Below are 15,624 nucleotides of genomic sequence, written 5' to 3' on the forward strand. Positions count from 1 at the left end.
GGCGGACACAGACTCTGAAACAGGCTCCAGGCTCTGAGCTGGCTGTCAGCACAGAGCCCGACGTGGGGCTCGAACCCGTGAACTGTGAGATAAATGACCTGAGCCGAAGTCGGATGCTTAACCAACTGAGCCACCCAGGCGCCCCAAAAGGTAGTGTTTTTTTCATGGCAAGGAGTACCTAACAGTTTGGGTTGTTGACCCCTTAGACCTGGAGAGTTTGTGGGCTCTTTGTCCCAGGACATCCCATATGGCCTTGCCTGTGATCCACTGGCACCTGGAATTACTTGTTTTGCCATTCTCTTAGTCATTGCTATTGTCGTTTTAAACAATCTGTATTTACATCTCCACTTAGTACTTTAAACATTATCCATCCTTACTATGAAAAGCAGAGAAATTAAGCACTTCAGCTCTCCTCATCTCCAGAGGTTTGTTACAGTTTTCACTTGTTAAAGATGTTAGGCATATTTTTGCTGTTACTCCCGTTAACAACCAGGAACCTCCTAAGGGTTGGAAACTTGTGCCAATCACCATGGGTCTCTCTCCTCAAATCTCCCCCCTTCTAGGTTTCCAGAGGCAGTTAACACACATAAAGAAAAGGTATTTGAATCAAAGTACCCCTTTATTAATAGCTCCACAACAGCTCCTGCCATTCAGTTAGCTCTCCTGAGAAGCTGGTTTGGAGTTAGTGGTTTAGGGCTTTGCTCCTCACAGTGTAGTCCATCAACTTCACCTGGAAACTTAAGTCCTATCATCGTTCCACCCTGCGTTCACATGATCAGCAGCTGCAACTTAACAGGATCCCCTAGGTGAATTAGCTGCATATAAAAGTTTGAGAGCTACTACTTTAGGGTCTAAGTTGAAATGGAAGATTGCACCACTTCTCCCTTCTCCACGCTTACCCTGAATTCCTGGAGATTAGCGATGTATCTTGAGACGCCATAACACAGTTGTTGGTCTTGGTCGGGGTAGAGAAAAGGAGGAAGGGCTCCCCCAGAGGCTCCCCCAGTAAGCTCTGACACAGCTTACTGATTAAGACAGAGTAGTTAAAATGCTAGAATCCTAAAGGGTTTTCATAAGACACAGTAATCCTACCCACGTTAAAAATGTCAAATATCTTAGGCTCTGACCAAATTAACTGGGTGAGCATAAGTTTACTCACTCTTTGCCTGTATCCTTATATTGAAGCAGAGTGACAGTTCCCTGCCCCAGGTTGTAAGAATTGAAGGAGATGATGCACATACTGTGTAGCACCATGCCCAGCACCTAATAAGGCCTGAGAAAAAGTATAACCTGGATTGTTTCCTGGCAGCGGTACTGCTGGAGGATGCCGGGACACAGAAGTTCCTATTCCCTTATGTTGAGATTTACGTCATTTACACTGCCTTCTATACCACAGCTGTTAGTGCTCAGTTTTCTATTGCAGTGCCATACTCCATTTGAGATCATAGTTCTTCATTCCAGAGTTGTTTATTTGGATCTGTCCTTTCATTGGATGGATTTTTTCTTCAAATATGGCTAGTGAGTGTTCTCTCTCTTTGAAACCTTGCATATTTCAGACTTATGCTGTCTTATACACACAAGATGAATACCTGATCTGTAGTATCACATTTTCTCCTATCTCTGTTGATCAGCATTAAAGTGTAAGTCAAGAACTCCCAGGGTGAGAACAAATGGTGTACCATCCAAGACGTACTGAGTGGGGTCACATGCAGAGTGAGTGTCAGCTGTCTGCATTTTACTCCAACTCTCCTAATTTCCACCAAAACTAGAGAACCACTGTGGTGCTTGAACCACCATCTCCTAGCAACCACTGCTGTGGTGCTGAAGGCCAAGGCCAACATGGTTTTACCTTTTTATAGGTAATGTTTTTATACCTGGATTTCCGAGGATTCTTTGTCCTTGAAACGCAGTGACTTCTCACAATATGCCTAGGTATTAGTCACTTCTGAATCAGTCCTAGAATGTGGCAAACCGTAGTAAACACGGTAGCCACACATTAGCATTTTCCTTTACTTCCAAAAAAAAACCCCAAAAAACCCTTACTATAACTTTGAATATGTCTCCTATTCCTACTCTGTGGAGCCTTGCCGCAGGCCCAGCTGAAACATGTAACCACGACTTTCCAGTGGTACCAATCTGTGCCATTGTGTGATTTTTCTCCACTAGTTCTCAACAGGCCCAGGGAAGATGGATGTCTTAGGTGGTGATCAGATGAACAGCATACAGGAGCATTTTAACAGCCCACATGTTGCTGAACTTACTTACAGAACATGGGACCCTCGGGTCAGGACACACCCAGGATAGGTGTGGGGAACACTTGTAAGGAAGTTCAGGCTTCTGGTATCTGAGAAGGTTTCCGTGCATCTGAAAGGAAACACCGTGGCCTACCTTGAAGTCAATGGTAGCTGGATTAGGTGTGCCTGTCACCTAGGCTTCCCGGGAGACCTGAGAAGCTCTGCTACAAGGAGAGGCCCTGCTAAACAGGTGATGAAGTTGTAGTTGCTCAGGGTCCTCAGTGAGAATTTGTGGCGCTGCCTAGGGGGAGGCGGGCTGGGGAATAGAGGCTAAGTGGTAGGACATTGGGGGGTGCTGATTAGCACTTGTGAATTGAAGGGACTGAGGAAGGTGTGTCTCCTGCATCCAATCACATTCTTGTCTAGGGATCCTCAAACAAATGCATATCCCTCCCGTAGGGTTTCTTCTCCCCTTACTTCATCTAATTGTCTCTCCCTGGAAGGCTTTCTCTCCTTCCTCATTTGTCTAATTCTTGTTAGATTTCACCAAGCCAGGTGCTTCTGGGAAGACAAGCCTCCCACCTCCTCCTTGCTCGCTTGCTCTTTTCCTTCCTTTTGCCCCTGGCCCCACTCTGAAGAGGTGAGGTGCCCCTTCCGCTTTCTCAGTGTCCTCTGCATAGCTCTGGCTTTAGCATTGCTTCCTATGCTGCTTCGTGGATTGAGTTCCTGAAAGGCACTTCTCTTTGGATACGCAGAGCCTAGAATGGTGTCTGGAAAATAGCTGTTTGATTAATTTACTTCTGGTAAGTAAATCATAAAAATGAAAAGGTAACATACTGGAGTGAAAACAGTACCACACTTTCTTATAGATATTAGCTTGAACAAGTTACTTTAGGTCTGAACATCATTTTGTTACTTTTAAGAAACATCTATATAAGATATCCTGCTTTCAAGATTGTTCTAAGGATTAGCAGTCATATAACTCCTGTAGCACAGTGACTGGCATAGGTCAGGCTTTCACACCTGGCATGATTATTGTTACCATCTTTACCGTTAGAAACAAGCCAGAAAAGCACTTGTCAGGATAATTTGTTGAAAAGAATTGGTTGCGATTAGATTTACAAAGCACTGCTGTTAGGGAGATGAATGTGGAAGTAGTTTATTGGACAAACTGTTATTTACAATTATGTTTTGTTTTGATGGAATATCTTAAAATATGTCATTGTTTTTTGCATGAAACCTAGTTGGATGATAATGGTGACGTGTGTGTCTGTAATCAGTTCCCTTGTGTTACTTTATCAGCATTCTTTTATGTCTTGTCCTTAGTGTCTACTACATTTTTCTTTTTTTGTATTGTGAAGAATTGGAAAATGCACTTCTAAAAGCAACTCTGTGCCAAATACCCATTTTGTGATCTATTATTTATAGAAAAACATCAGAAAATGCATCAATATTAAGAACCAAGTTTCTAAAGACGTAGCATTTCACATTCCACTTTCTTTTGGCTTCTATTTCAATTATCTCACTTAGACTTCAATTTTGAAACATTAATCAAGGTCAAAATAGCACTTCTCTTTTGTGTGTTTGGTCACATTTGCCTTTCAGACATAAACCTTTCTGTTCCATGTAATTTCTTTCCCCTTATGCGAGTAATTCATGTTCATTTTCAAAGATTTTAAAGTAAAAAATGCTGGGGTGGGGGGGTGTAAATAGAAGATTACAAGTGTAAATTTTATCTAGCTTTGAGTGGGATTCTTTCTTACAGCAGTTTCTGTTAATTACATAATATTCTAGACACTATTTAATGCATTTATAAGCATAAGCCAAGAAGTTTTGCTTTAATGTCAAGAGAATTATGCTGTACTTGTTTTTATGTGACTTGATTTTATTTAATATATGAAAATATCTTTTCATCTCATTCTTTTTAAAAACAGCTTTATTGAGCTCTACTTGACATAAAGTACATATTTAAATTATACAAGCCTATGTGTTTTGACCTATGTACATACCTGTGACATATGTACCACCTCTTGGAGGAAAAAGCGTCAAATGGTCTGTGGACATACGCTGAAATCCCTACAGTAATTTACATATATTTGGAGGCATATTTTGAGGCTATGCAAATATCCTGTTGGCCCCTGAATTTTCACATTCATCAGTGGATCTTGCCTGCATCAGTTATTATGGTAGTATTTTAACAATGATTTTCTATTTCTCTCATCCCTTTTATTTTGGAATTCTGCAGGGAAGATTTGCCCCTTCTCTCCTACCTTGTTTGTTTACTTATTTAATAACTTACTTGTATCAGTGCAAAATTTGGTAATCCCCGAGACCACCCTCACTTCTGACATCAACTGCCAACTTGGGGGTCCTCAAGACAGACTGCAGGCTCAATCATTCACTAGAGGGACTCCCAGGATTCAGCAAAGTCATTTTACTCAGTTTATTATAGCAAATTAAAATCAGCCGAGGGGAAGAAGTGCACAGGACAGGGTCCAGGGGACACCAGGTGCAGAATTTCCGGTTACATTTTCCCAGCGGAGTCATGCCGACCGCATTTCCTTCTCCCAGCGATGATGTGTGGCAACACACGTGGAGCACCGACAGCCAGAGAATCTTGCCCAGACCTCGGTGTCCAGTTTTTATTGGGGCTTGTCATGTGGTTGATCACATGTGCTTGACCGTGGTTTGAACGCTGAGCTGATACTGTCTGGTGCAAAGTCCTTACCCCTGAAATCACATTGTTAGCATAGATTATCTGGCAAGGGCCAAGGCCTCCAGATAAACGAAGGCGTTCTTATTATGCAGGACACCCAAAGGTTAGAAGTTGCTTCCCAGGAATTGGAGGCAAAAGCCGCAGCTCTCAACAGCAAGGTGGATCCTTTACTGAGAAATTAGTACCAAATTGTAGGTATTTATTTTGTTCTTTAGATTCGAATCCAGTGCCGTCATTATTTTTTTGCTCACATATTCCTTATTTGGCCATTGAGAGGTCTTTCAGGTTGGCTTCTGTGCCCTTTTAACATGCCTTATCCTTTCTTAAAAAAAAAGCACTTTGCTACTTTTTGACATTTAATGATACTCCACGCATATCTAGTATTTTCCTTTCCCTAGCTATAGAAAAAGCCGTTTCTTCAAAGAGCTCTACTGAAGAATGGCATTTAGAAAACAAGACCTGGGCATTAGGTGTGTTCATTAGTACTAGGCTCCTTTACTGGGTAGAGCTCATATACAAATACGTACGTGTGTATTAACTCATGTATACTTACATTTTTCTTTATAGATACTAAACATGAGTTCACACTGATATCTCTGCTGTATTCCAGCACCACTTGGGTTTAGTCTAGCCTTTCCCTCTTGCTTACATGTCACTTTTCTCTTGTACCCTGGCTCTTGTTATCATATTTACTTATTTGCTCCACCTTAGTATACATGGAAAGCAGTTTCATAATTACCCGTGCCCTGTGTACCACAAAATTTATCAACTATAATACAGTGCTTTTTGGGTACATTTTAAAAAATGAATTTTTAAATTTTATTTTAGAGAGACAGCAGGGGAGAGAGGCAGAGGAGGAGAGAGACTCTTAACAAATGCAGGGCTTGATCACATGACCCTGGGATCATGACCTGAGCTGAAATAAAAAATCAGATGGTCAACCAACTGAGCCACCCAGGCGTTTTGGTGCAGTTCCTGTTTTTTCTTTCTTGCTTCCCCCTCTCCTTCCCTCCCCCCTTCTTCCTCCCCCCATGTTTTTTTGCCTTATAGCACATAGTCGTGCCCATCATTTTCCACCTTCACAAAGGATTCCCTAATCACTCTTAGCTAGAATTCATCTTCCATTAAGCATTTAAAAAAAAAAAAATTTATTTTGAGAGAGTATGTGAGAAGGGGGGGAGGGGGAGAGAGAGAGAGAGAGAGAGAGAGAGAGAGAGAGAGAGAGAGAGAGAGAGAGAATATGAGGGAAACCAAAGCAGGCTCCTCGCTGTCAGTGTAGAGCCCCACGCAGGGCTAGAATGAGATCATGGCCTGAGCCGAAATGGAGTCAGAGGCTTAACTGGCTGAGCCACCCTGACGCCACCCTTACCACATCTAGTGAAAGCAGTGGCTCCCAAAGTGACTTGGAGCTTCCGTGCAAGACGGTGACATAGGAAGCCTTTGAACAAACCTCCACGGACACACCAAATTTATACCTATAGCGTGTATACCTAGTTACACCCAATGTACCCGTTTACAGAGCAATTCCTCGTGTGGAAGGGCAGCTTCTGCACCACAAAAGGGGAGAGCAAGGGAGAAGCGCAAGCGCCCCCGAGCAAGCTGGTCCCGGTAGTGAGGGGAACCCCACTTCCCACGCGGCGCACGGCCGTGGGGACCGGCAGGACCGAGGGACCCGGAGCAGATTCTCTGGCCCTGGGGCTCCGAAGAAAAGCTGCAGTTAGAAGGCAAATAGGATAGAAAGGAACCAGCGCTAGAACCCAGCCAGGCTGTGGCCGGAGGAGCGGGGACCCTGTGTCGGGGTCGGAGGCCTGCAGCCGTCTGGGTTCACCTGGGCGTACGCTGGGTTCACGCTGGGTTCACCTGGGCGTACGCTGGGTTCACCTGGGCGTACGCTGGGTTTACGCTGGGTTCACGCTGGGTTCACCTGGGCGTACGCTGGGTTTACGCTGGGTTTACGCTGGGTTCACCTGGGCGTACGCTGGGTTTACGTTGGTTGTACGTTGGGTTTACGCTGGGTTTACGTTCTTTCCGCTTTGATCTTGAGCGCAGCCGCGAGCACCTTCCGGGCCCCTGCGCCTCGCCTGGGCCTCAGGGCCCCCAGCCGTCCCAGCCCCCCACCCCCACTCCTGCCCGGGGACATAGGTCCGGCTTGCCGTGTAACAGGGCAGCTGGCCCCGGAAAGATCCAGCCCTAGAGCCCCACCGAAATGCTGGAGAGCGGCTAGAACCCTCTTCCGGTTCGAGGAGCCAGTGAGCACCGCGGGTTTTGTTCCAGAGTTACTTGGGTAAGTTCCTTTCATTCCCCGCTCCTTCAGTGACGTCATGCTGTCACAGGAGGGTGGGACAGGGTCCTTGGCTCACGGTGTCCAAGAATGAATCTCGCAGACAACAGAGAGTGAGGAAAGCGAGAAGAGTTTATTGAGACGAAATGTAAAACGCTCAGGAGTGAGAGGGGTCCCGACCAGGGAGCCGTTGAGGACTTTCGGCCCTGCGTTTTTGTTAGGACCTTATCAGAAAGTCTGTGAGACTGCAGGCATGGCACCTGGCCCAGGCGGGTCTGCGATACCTTCATTCTCTCCCCCCCCCTCCAACGCCACCGCTTCTTCAGCCTCCCACCTGCAGCCGCAGTCCGCCTCCTTTTCTCTCTCTGCCTGATGTGAACCCTTTCCTACCCGATGTCACACATTTGTAATGTAGTTGGGTTTATTTGTCAGCCTGGATTTCATCTTGATGTCCTTACTGAATTATTTTTAATTTCCAAGCAGTAAAAGTCACTCAAAATTCCCAGGTACAGCCACTTTGTAATCAACTTCTCCCCCTCCTTCAACACTCACTCACTCACTGATCTGTTTTCCATTCCTGTAGTTTCTTTTTTTTTTTTTGCCTTTTCCGGGTTGTCGTCTAAAGAAAATAACAGATGTAGCCTTTTAAGGCTGCCTTCTTTCAATTTTTAAAATGCATTTATGCGTCATCCATTTTGTTAGGTGAATCAGTAGTTCATTCCTTTTTATTGCCAGTTACTATTCCATTGTACCGTAGATGTGCCGTAGCTTTTTTTTTATCCATTTGCCTGTTGAAGGATGTTTTGATTGTTCTCAATTTTTGGCGATTATGAATAAAGCTGCTACAAACCCTCATGTACAGGTTTTTATGTGAACAGAAGGTTTCAGTTCATTTGGGTAAATGTATAGGAGTGGGAAGAAAAATTGTTTAGCAAAGTGGTTGTAATATTTTTTCTGGTTGTTGGGGCGCCTGGGTGGCTTAGTCGGTTAAGCCTCCGACTTTCGCTTAGGTCATGATCTCGCGGTTCGTGGGTTCGAGCCCCGCGTCGGGTTCTGTGCTGACTGCCAGCTCAGAGCCTGGAGCCTGTTTCAGTCTGTGACTCCCTCTCTCTCTGACCCTCCCCTGCTCACGCTGTCTTTCTCTCTCTCTCCTAGAAATAAATAAAACATTTAAAAAAATATTTTTTCTGGTTGTTGTTACCACCAACACAATTGAATGAGCATTTTTGCTCCAAATCCAGGTCAGCGTCTGTAACTGGGAGGCTTTTTGAACGCCATCCTAATAATTGTGTTATGGTATCTCAGTGGCTTTAATTTGCATTCCCCTAATGACTAATAAAGTTCAGGGTCTTTTCGTGTACTTGTTTGCCAGCCATATGAATTCTGTGGTAGTGTATGTTCAAAACTTTTGCTCATTTTTCAATTGAGGTGTTTGTTTCCTTTTTATTGAGTTTTGGTAGTTTTTTATATTATGAATATGAGTCTTTTATTAGATACTTGTTACATTTTAGCGTTTTTCTAAAGCAGAAGTTTTAAATTTTGAATCATTTTTTTAAAAATATTTTTTTATTTATTTCTAGGAGAGAGCGAGCGTGAGCAGGGGAGGGTCAGAGAGAGAGGGAGTCACAGACTGAAACAGGCTCCAGGCTCTGAGCTGGCAGTCAGCACAGAGCCCGACGCGGGGCTCGAACCCACGAACCGTGAGATCATGACCTAAGCGAAAGTCGGACGCTTGACCGACTAAGCCACCCAGGCGCCCCAAAATTTTGAATTATTTTTAAAGCGATCATCACTTGGTGTTATATCAAAGAGTGTCATATAGTTGGAATCATGTAGTATCTAACCTTTTTGGATTGGCTTCTTTCTCGTATTAATACGTATTTAAGTTTCCACCACATCTTTTCATGCCTGATAGCTCATTTCTTTTTAGTGCTGAAAAATATTCGATTGTCTGTCTGTACCACAGCTTATCTATTCTTCTGCTGAAAGCCCTCTTGGTTGCTTTTGGGTTTGGGCAATTATTAATAGGCTGCTATAAACATCCATGTACAGGTTTTTGTATGGATATACATTTTCAACTCCTTTAGGTAAATACCAAGGAGTACAATTAATGGATTGTATGGTAAGAATATATTCAGTTTTGTAAGAAACTGCCAAACTGTCTTCCAAAGTGGCTGTACCATGAGAGCATAGAAAAATGTGAGTTTGCTGTTGGATGAAGTTGTCTGCAGCTGTCAGTTACATCCAGTTGATTGATGGTGTTGTTGAGTTCAGCTGTGTCTTTACTGATTTTCTGTCTGCTAAATCTGTTTGTCTCTGATAGCAAAAGATTCCCACTATGATAGTGGGTTCATCTGCTTCTCCTTGTATTTCTATTAGTTTTTGCCTCATGTAGTGTGATGCTCTATTGTTAGGCACATACTCACTAAAGACTGTTATATCTTCTCAGAGATCTGACCCGTTTATTATCATGTAGTGCCTTTCATTATCGCTGATGCCATTTCTTGCTTTGAAGTTGGCTTTGTCTAAAATAAATGTAGTTACTTTTGCTTTCTTTTGATTAGGGTTAGTGTGGTATATTTGTCTCCATCCATTTACTTTGCACCTATGTGTGTCTTTATATTTAAAGTAGGTTTCTTGGGGCGCCTGGGTGGCCCAGTCGGTTAAGCATCCGACTTCGGCTCAGATCATAATCTCACAGTCCGTGGGTTCGAGCCCTGCATCAAGCTCTGTGCTGACAGCCTGGAGCCTGTTTCGGATTCTGTGTCTCCCTCTCTCTCTCTGCCCCCTCCCCAGTTTGTGCTCTGTCTCAAAAATTAATAAACGTTAGAAAAAAATTAAGGTGGGTTTCTTATAGACAACATATAGCTAGTCTTACTGTTTGATCCACTCCAACAATCTGTCTTTTTTTCCCCCAACAATACCTTTATGGAGGTATTATTGACAATGAAAAATTGTTCATTTTAAGGTGTACATGATCTTTTGATATACATGTACATTGTGAACTGGTTACCATATTTAAGCTAATTAATATATCCATTACCTCACGTAGTTACCTTTTCTGAGTGTGTGATGAGGACACTTGAGATCTACTCTTTTAGCACATTTCAGGTATAGAACACAGTATTATTAACTATAGTCACCATGCTGTACGTTGGGTCTCCAGAACTTAGTCATCTTAAAACTGGAAGTTTGCTCCCTTGACCAGCATATTCCCTTTCCCCTGACTCTCCAGCCCTTGGTAAACATCATTTTATTTGTTACTATGAGTTAGACTTTTAAAAAGTGTATATTCTACATGTAAGTGAGATTATATGGTATTTGTCTTTCTGTGACTCTACTTTCTGTGACTCTAGCTTATTTCATTTAGCATAATGTCCTCCAGTTTCATCCACATTTTTCATCACAAATGACAGGATTTCCTTCTGTTTCTAAGGCTGAATAGTATACCGTTTTTTGTGTGTGTGTGTGTGTGTGTGTGAGTGTGTGTGCGCATGCACACGCGCGCCCACGCTTCTAATCACGTTTTCTGTATTCATTCATTTGTTGACATTCAAGTTCTTTCTATATCTTCACTACTATGATGATACCGCAATAAACAGGGGAGTGCAAATAACTTTTTCAGATATTGATACTATNAGATAGTATGATACTTCTATTATTAATCTTTTGAGAGCCTCCATACTGTTTTCCAGAATGGCTCTACCAATTTATATTCTCATCAACAGTGTACAGGGATTCTTTTCTTTCTATACCCTTGACAAAGTTTATGTTTTGACATTTGTAATAGCTGTCTATCCTAACCAGTGCAAAGTGATATCTCATTGTAGTTTTGATTTTCACTTCCCCGATTAGGGAGGTTGAACATCATTTCTTATACCCATTGGCCATTGTATGTTTTCCTTGGAGAAATGTATTTTATATCCTTTACCTGTTTTTAAATAGTTTTGCTTGTTTTTTTTTTTTGCTATCAAGTTATAAGACTTTCTTACATATTTTTGCTATTAATACCTCATATGATTTGCAAATATTTTCTCATTCCATAGGTTGCCTCTTCATCTTGTTTATTGGCTCATTTGCTGTGCAGAATTTTTTTAGTCTGAATAGCCTCACATATTTATTTTTGCATTTGTTTCTTATGTAAATTCTCTGTCTTTTAAAGTTTTATTTATGTGATGTCTGTACCCCATGTGGGACTCAAACGCATGACCTTAAGATCAAGAGTCACATACTCTGCTGACTTAGCCATCCAGGTGCCCCCAAATCTCTTTTAACTGTTACATTTAGATCATGAAGAGTCAAAGTGATTATTTATATAGTTGGATTACTATCTTCCATGTTCATTACTGTTTTCTATTTGTTGGTGTTGGTTTTTTTTTTGTTCCTATTTTCATCTTCCATTTTGTTTTCTGCCTTTTGTGGTTTGAACTGACCATTTGATATGGTTTAATTTTCTTTCCTTTCTTAGCATACTAGTTATACTTCTTTTTTATTTTTTTATTTTTATTTTTTTTTTAAAATTTTAATGTTTTTTTTTTTAATTTATTTCTAGGAGAGAGAGAGAGAGAGCGACAGCGTGAGCAAGGGTGGGTCAGAGAGAGAGGGAGTCACAGACTGAAACAGGCTGCAGGCTCTGAGCTGGCAGTCAGCACAGAGCCCGACGCGGGGCCTGAACCCAGGAACCGCGATATCATGACCTAAGCGAAAGTCGGACGATTAACCGACTAAGCCACCCAGGCGCCCCTCTTTCTTTTATTTTTTATTTTTTACCCGTTTCAGTAGTTGCCTTAGAGTTTGCAGTATACATTTACAATGAAATCAAACTGCCATGTATGTGTATACATGCATACACACACACACACACACACACTTAGTGTGAATACGTTGTAATAACAAAGTAATCCTAATTCCTTGCTCCCATCCTTTGTATCATTGCTGTTGTTTATTTCACTTATATGTAATCATACATATATACGTAGGCATATATACATGTCATATACATATACAATCACACACACAGGATATATTAAAGTGTGTAAAATTGAATATGTTGTTGCTGTTATTATTTTGAACAAACTGTTATCTGTTAGATCAATTAAAAATAAGAAATGTAAGTTTTTATTTCATCTTCACTTATTCTCTGATGTTCTTCCTTTCTTTGTGTAGATCTGAGTTTCTGACCTATATCATTTCCCTCTGTCTAAATACCGTCTTTTAACATTTCTCGCAAGACAGGTCTACTGGCAACAAAGTGTCTCAATTTTTGTTAGACAAAGTCTTTATTTTGACTTCACTTTTCAAGGATTATTTCATAGAGTACAGAATTCTAGGTTGGTGGTTTTTTCTTTTTAAAATATTTTAAATATTTAGCTCTACTCTCTTCTTGCTTGCATTGTTTTCTGATAAGTTGGATGTAATTTTTGTCTTTGCTCATCTATAGGTAAGGTGTTTTTCCCTCTGACTACTTCCCAGGGGTTTTCTTTATCTTTTTAATTCTGCTGTTTGAAAATTATATGCCTTGGTGTATTTTGTTGTTGTTGAATTTTTTTGTTTATTTGGCATTTATCCTTCTTGGCATTCTCTGAGCTTCCTGGAAAAGCTGATGTTACTTGACATTAATTCAGAGGGAATCTTGTCATTATTGTTTCAAATATTTCTTCTGTTCCTTTCTCACTTCTCTTTCTGATATTTCTATTACATATATGTTATATGTTTTATAGTTGTCCTTGTATATAGTATTTTGATTTTAGTAAGTTTTGTTCTCTTTGCTTTTTAGTTTTGGTGGTTTCTATTGAGATATTCTTTTGTTTCCCCCCTGTGAGAGAGAGCATGGAGGGGAGGCAGCAGGAGGGAGGGGAGAGAGAGAGAGACAGACAGACAGACAGACAGACAGACAGAGAATCTCAAGCAGGTTCCATGCTCGGTGTAGAGCCTGATGCGGGGCTCAGTCCCATGACCCTGGGATCATGATCTGAGCTCAGATCAACTGACTAAGCCACACAGGTGCCCTGATTACTGAGATATTCTTGACTGCTTAGAGATTCTTTTCTCAGCTATGTCCATTGTACTAATAAACCTGTCAAAGGCATTCTTCATTTCTGTTAATGTTTTCAATTACCAGCATTTCTCTTTAGTTTTAGAATTTCCATATCTGCTTATATTGTCCATATATTCTTGCATCCTACATACTTTATACATTAGAGCCCTTAGCACATTAATATTAGTTGTTTTAAATTCTCGGTCTAATAGTTTTTTTTTTAGTGTTTGTTTATTTATTTTGAGGGGGGTAGAGGGAGAGAGGGCATGAGTGGGGGAGGGGCAGAGAGAGAGACAGAGACAGACCAAGAGAGAATCCCAATTAGACTCCATGCTGCCAGTGCAGAGCTGACATGGGGCTCCATCTTACGAATTGTGAAATCATGACCTCGTGAGCTGAAACCATGAGTCAGATGCTTAACCAATTGAGCCACCCAGGTGCCCCCTCAGTCTGATAATTCTAACAGCTAGGTCATGTCTGATTGTGATGCTTACATTATCTTCAAATTCTATGTTTTCCTTTTAGTATGTCTTGTAATTTTTCCTTGATAGCCAGACATGATGCACTAGGTAAAAGGAACTGCTATAAATAGGCCTTTAGTAATGCAGTGTTAAGTGTGGGGGGAGGGAACGTATATTATAGTCTTAGTAGTCTTAGGTTTGTCGGGGCACAGAGACAGAGGGAGACAGAGGATTTGAATGCTCTGTGCTGACAATAGAGAGCCTAACGTGGGGCTTGAAACCATGAGCCACAAGAAGATGATCTGAGCTGAAGTCAGAGGCTTAACCCAAGTAAGCCATCAGGAGCCCCAGGATTAGGTCTGCCTTTTAATGAGCCTAGGCCTCAGAACTGTGAAATATAAGTGTTTTTCAGTTTTTTTCCCCTCCCCTTCTTAGGTAGGACAGGATGGCTACAGCTGACTGGAGTTAGGTATTTCCTCAGGTCCGTTAGGTTCTGATAATACCCCAGCAGGTTAGGCTCTGGTTAACTAGTTTCTTTGAGGCCAGGCCTTGTTAAAAAGAACAGAGTGCTCTGATGTATTCAAAACGGTTTTTTTTTTCCTCCTCCCTTTTCCAGAAGCACCAGGGAATTTTTGTCTGATTTTTTCCTGTAAGCCTAGTTGAGCTCTTGTAGGTAAAACTCACAAAATGTGGGGGCCTCCCTATGATTGAGTCTCCCTGGAGTTTTTAATTGTCAGATGTATCCTCCCTGAGCCCCCAGCAGTTCATCAGAGTGTGGGTTTTCTGGCGTGCACTGGATCCCAGGGCTGTTTATGTTTTGGAGTTTCTATAAACCATGACTCCCTGTAGTCACACTGCTTCTTGATTTTGGACATAGACGTGGCCTACCTCTTCATCCTCTCTTATGGATTCAAGAAGAGTTGTTGATTATTTTTTTAATTTCAGTCTGTTCAGCTTTTACTCATTAGGGCCAGCAGTACCTTTCAAGTTCCTTACATGTGGGACTGGAAACCAGTTTTAAGTTAAATTTACGTTGAATCTACTTGGGTAATCCTGGGTAATCTCTAAGGCCAGCTGATAAACAACTTTAATTCTGTCTGAAACCTGAATTCCTCTTTGCCATGTAGCGTATCTTATTCACAGGTTCTGGGGTTTCAGACGTGGATGTCTTTCTTGGTATCATTATGCTGCTATCACACCCTGCTATCTCTCTCTCTCCCCCTGTCTTTTTAAAGTCTGTTTTAAAGAAGATAAAATGTTGGGGAATACAGGGTTAGAGATCACTCCTCCTGCTGCTGCTAAGGAGCTGTTGTTACTGCTGGATAATAATTAGAGAGACTGAGCTATGTCTCCCTCCCCCCCCCCTTCTTTTCATGCAGCAGGTAGCTAGCTTTGTGTTCATTATCTCAGAGAAGGCATATGGCAGCGCAGGAAACAGAAATATTCTCCAAGTCTTTCTGAATTTTGTTATTCAGAAGCTCAAGTCCTCAGGAAAACTTAGGGGTTTTGGTCATAGTAAGACTAACAAAGAATTATGAAAAGAATGAGATTTTCTCTAAATTACAGTTAGTGGCAAGGGGTTAGGGGGCACTGGGAGGGAGAGAGAAAGAGAAAAGAATGAAAGGCCTGGGTTCCAAGAGCAGAGAAGACCATTTTCTGCTTCTAGACTATACTACCATGTAGTCTGCAAAATTCGGAGAGATGGGAGATGGGATGCTTGCAGCCAAGCAAAAGATTTCCATGTTCCAAGAAGAACATAGAGGTAACAGAGAATCTCCAATTTTAAAGGGGCCGTAAGCTAGAGAAAAGTATGCTAGTCTCTTGCACCCATAAAGAATTATCTGGAAAACACATCCTTCCCATGCTTTGGCATAGCAGAAGGCCCCAAGACAGCA

General features: G+C 41.8%; 1 long non-coding RNA gene across 1 annotated transcript; it reads right to left on the minus strand.

Annotated features, from left to right (window-relative positions):
• Nucleotides 1–4,653: 4,653 nt before the first annotated feature.
• On the minus strand, nucleotides 4,654–6,810 carry LOC144221845 (uncharacterized). Its single transcript, XR_013332204.1, has 2 exons — nucleotides 6,779–6,810; nucleotides 4,654–4,964 (listed from the first exon to the last, which is right to left on the minus strand). It is a non-coding gene; the product is annotated as an uncharacterized LOC144221845 (long non-coding RNA).
• Nucleotides 6,811–15,624: the final 8,814 nt, after the last annotated feature.

This window comes from Crocuta crocuta, unplaced genomic scaffold (assembly GCF_008692635.1).
Source record: "Crocuta crocuta isolate KB4526 unplaced genomic scaffold, BGI_CrCroc_1.0 scaffold151, whole genome shotgun sequence".
Lineage (NCBI taxonomy): Eukaryota > Metazoa > Chordata > Mammalia > Carnivora > Hyaenidae > Crocuta > Crocuta crocuta.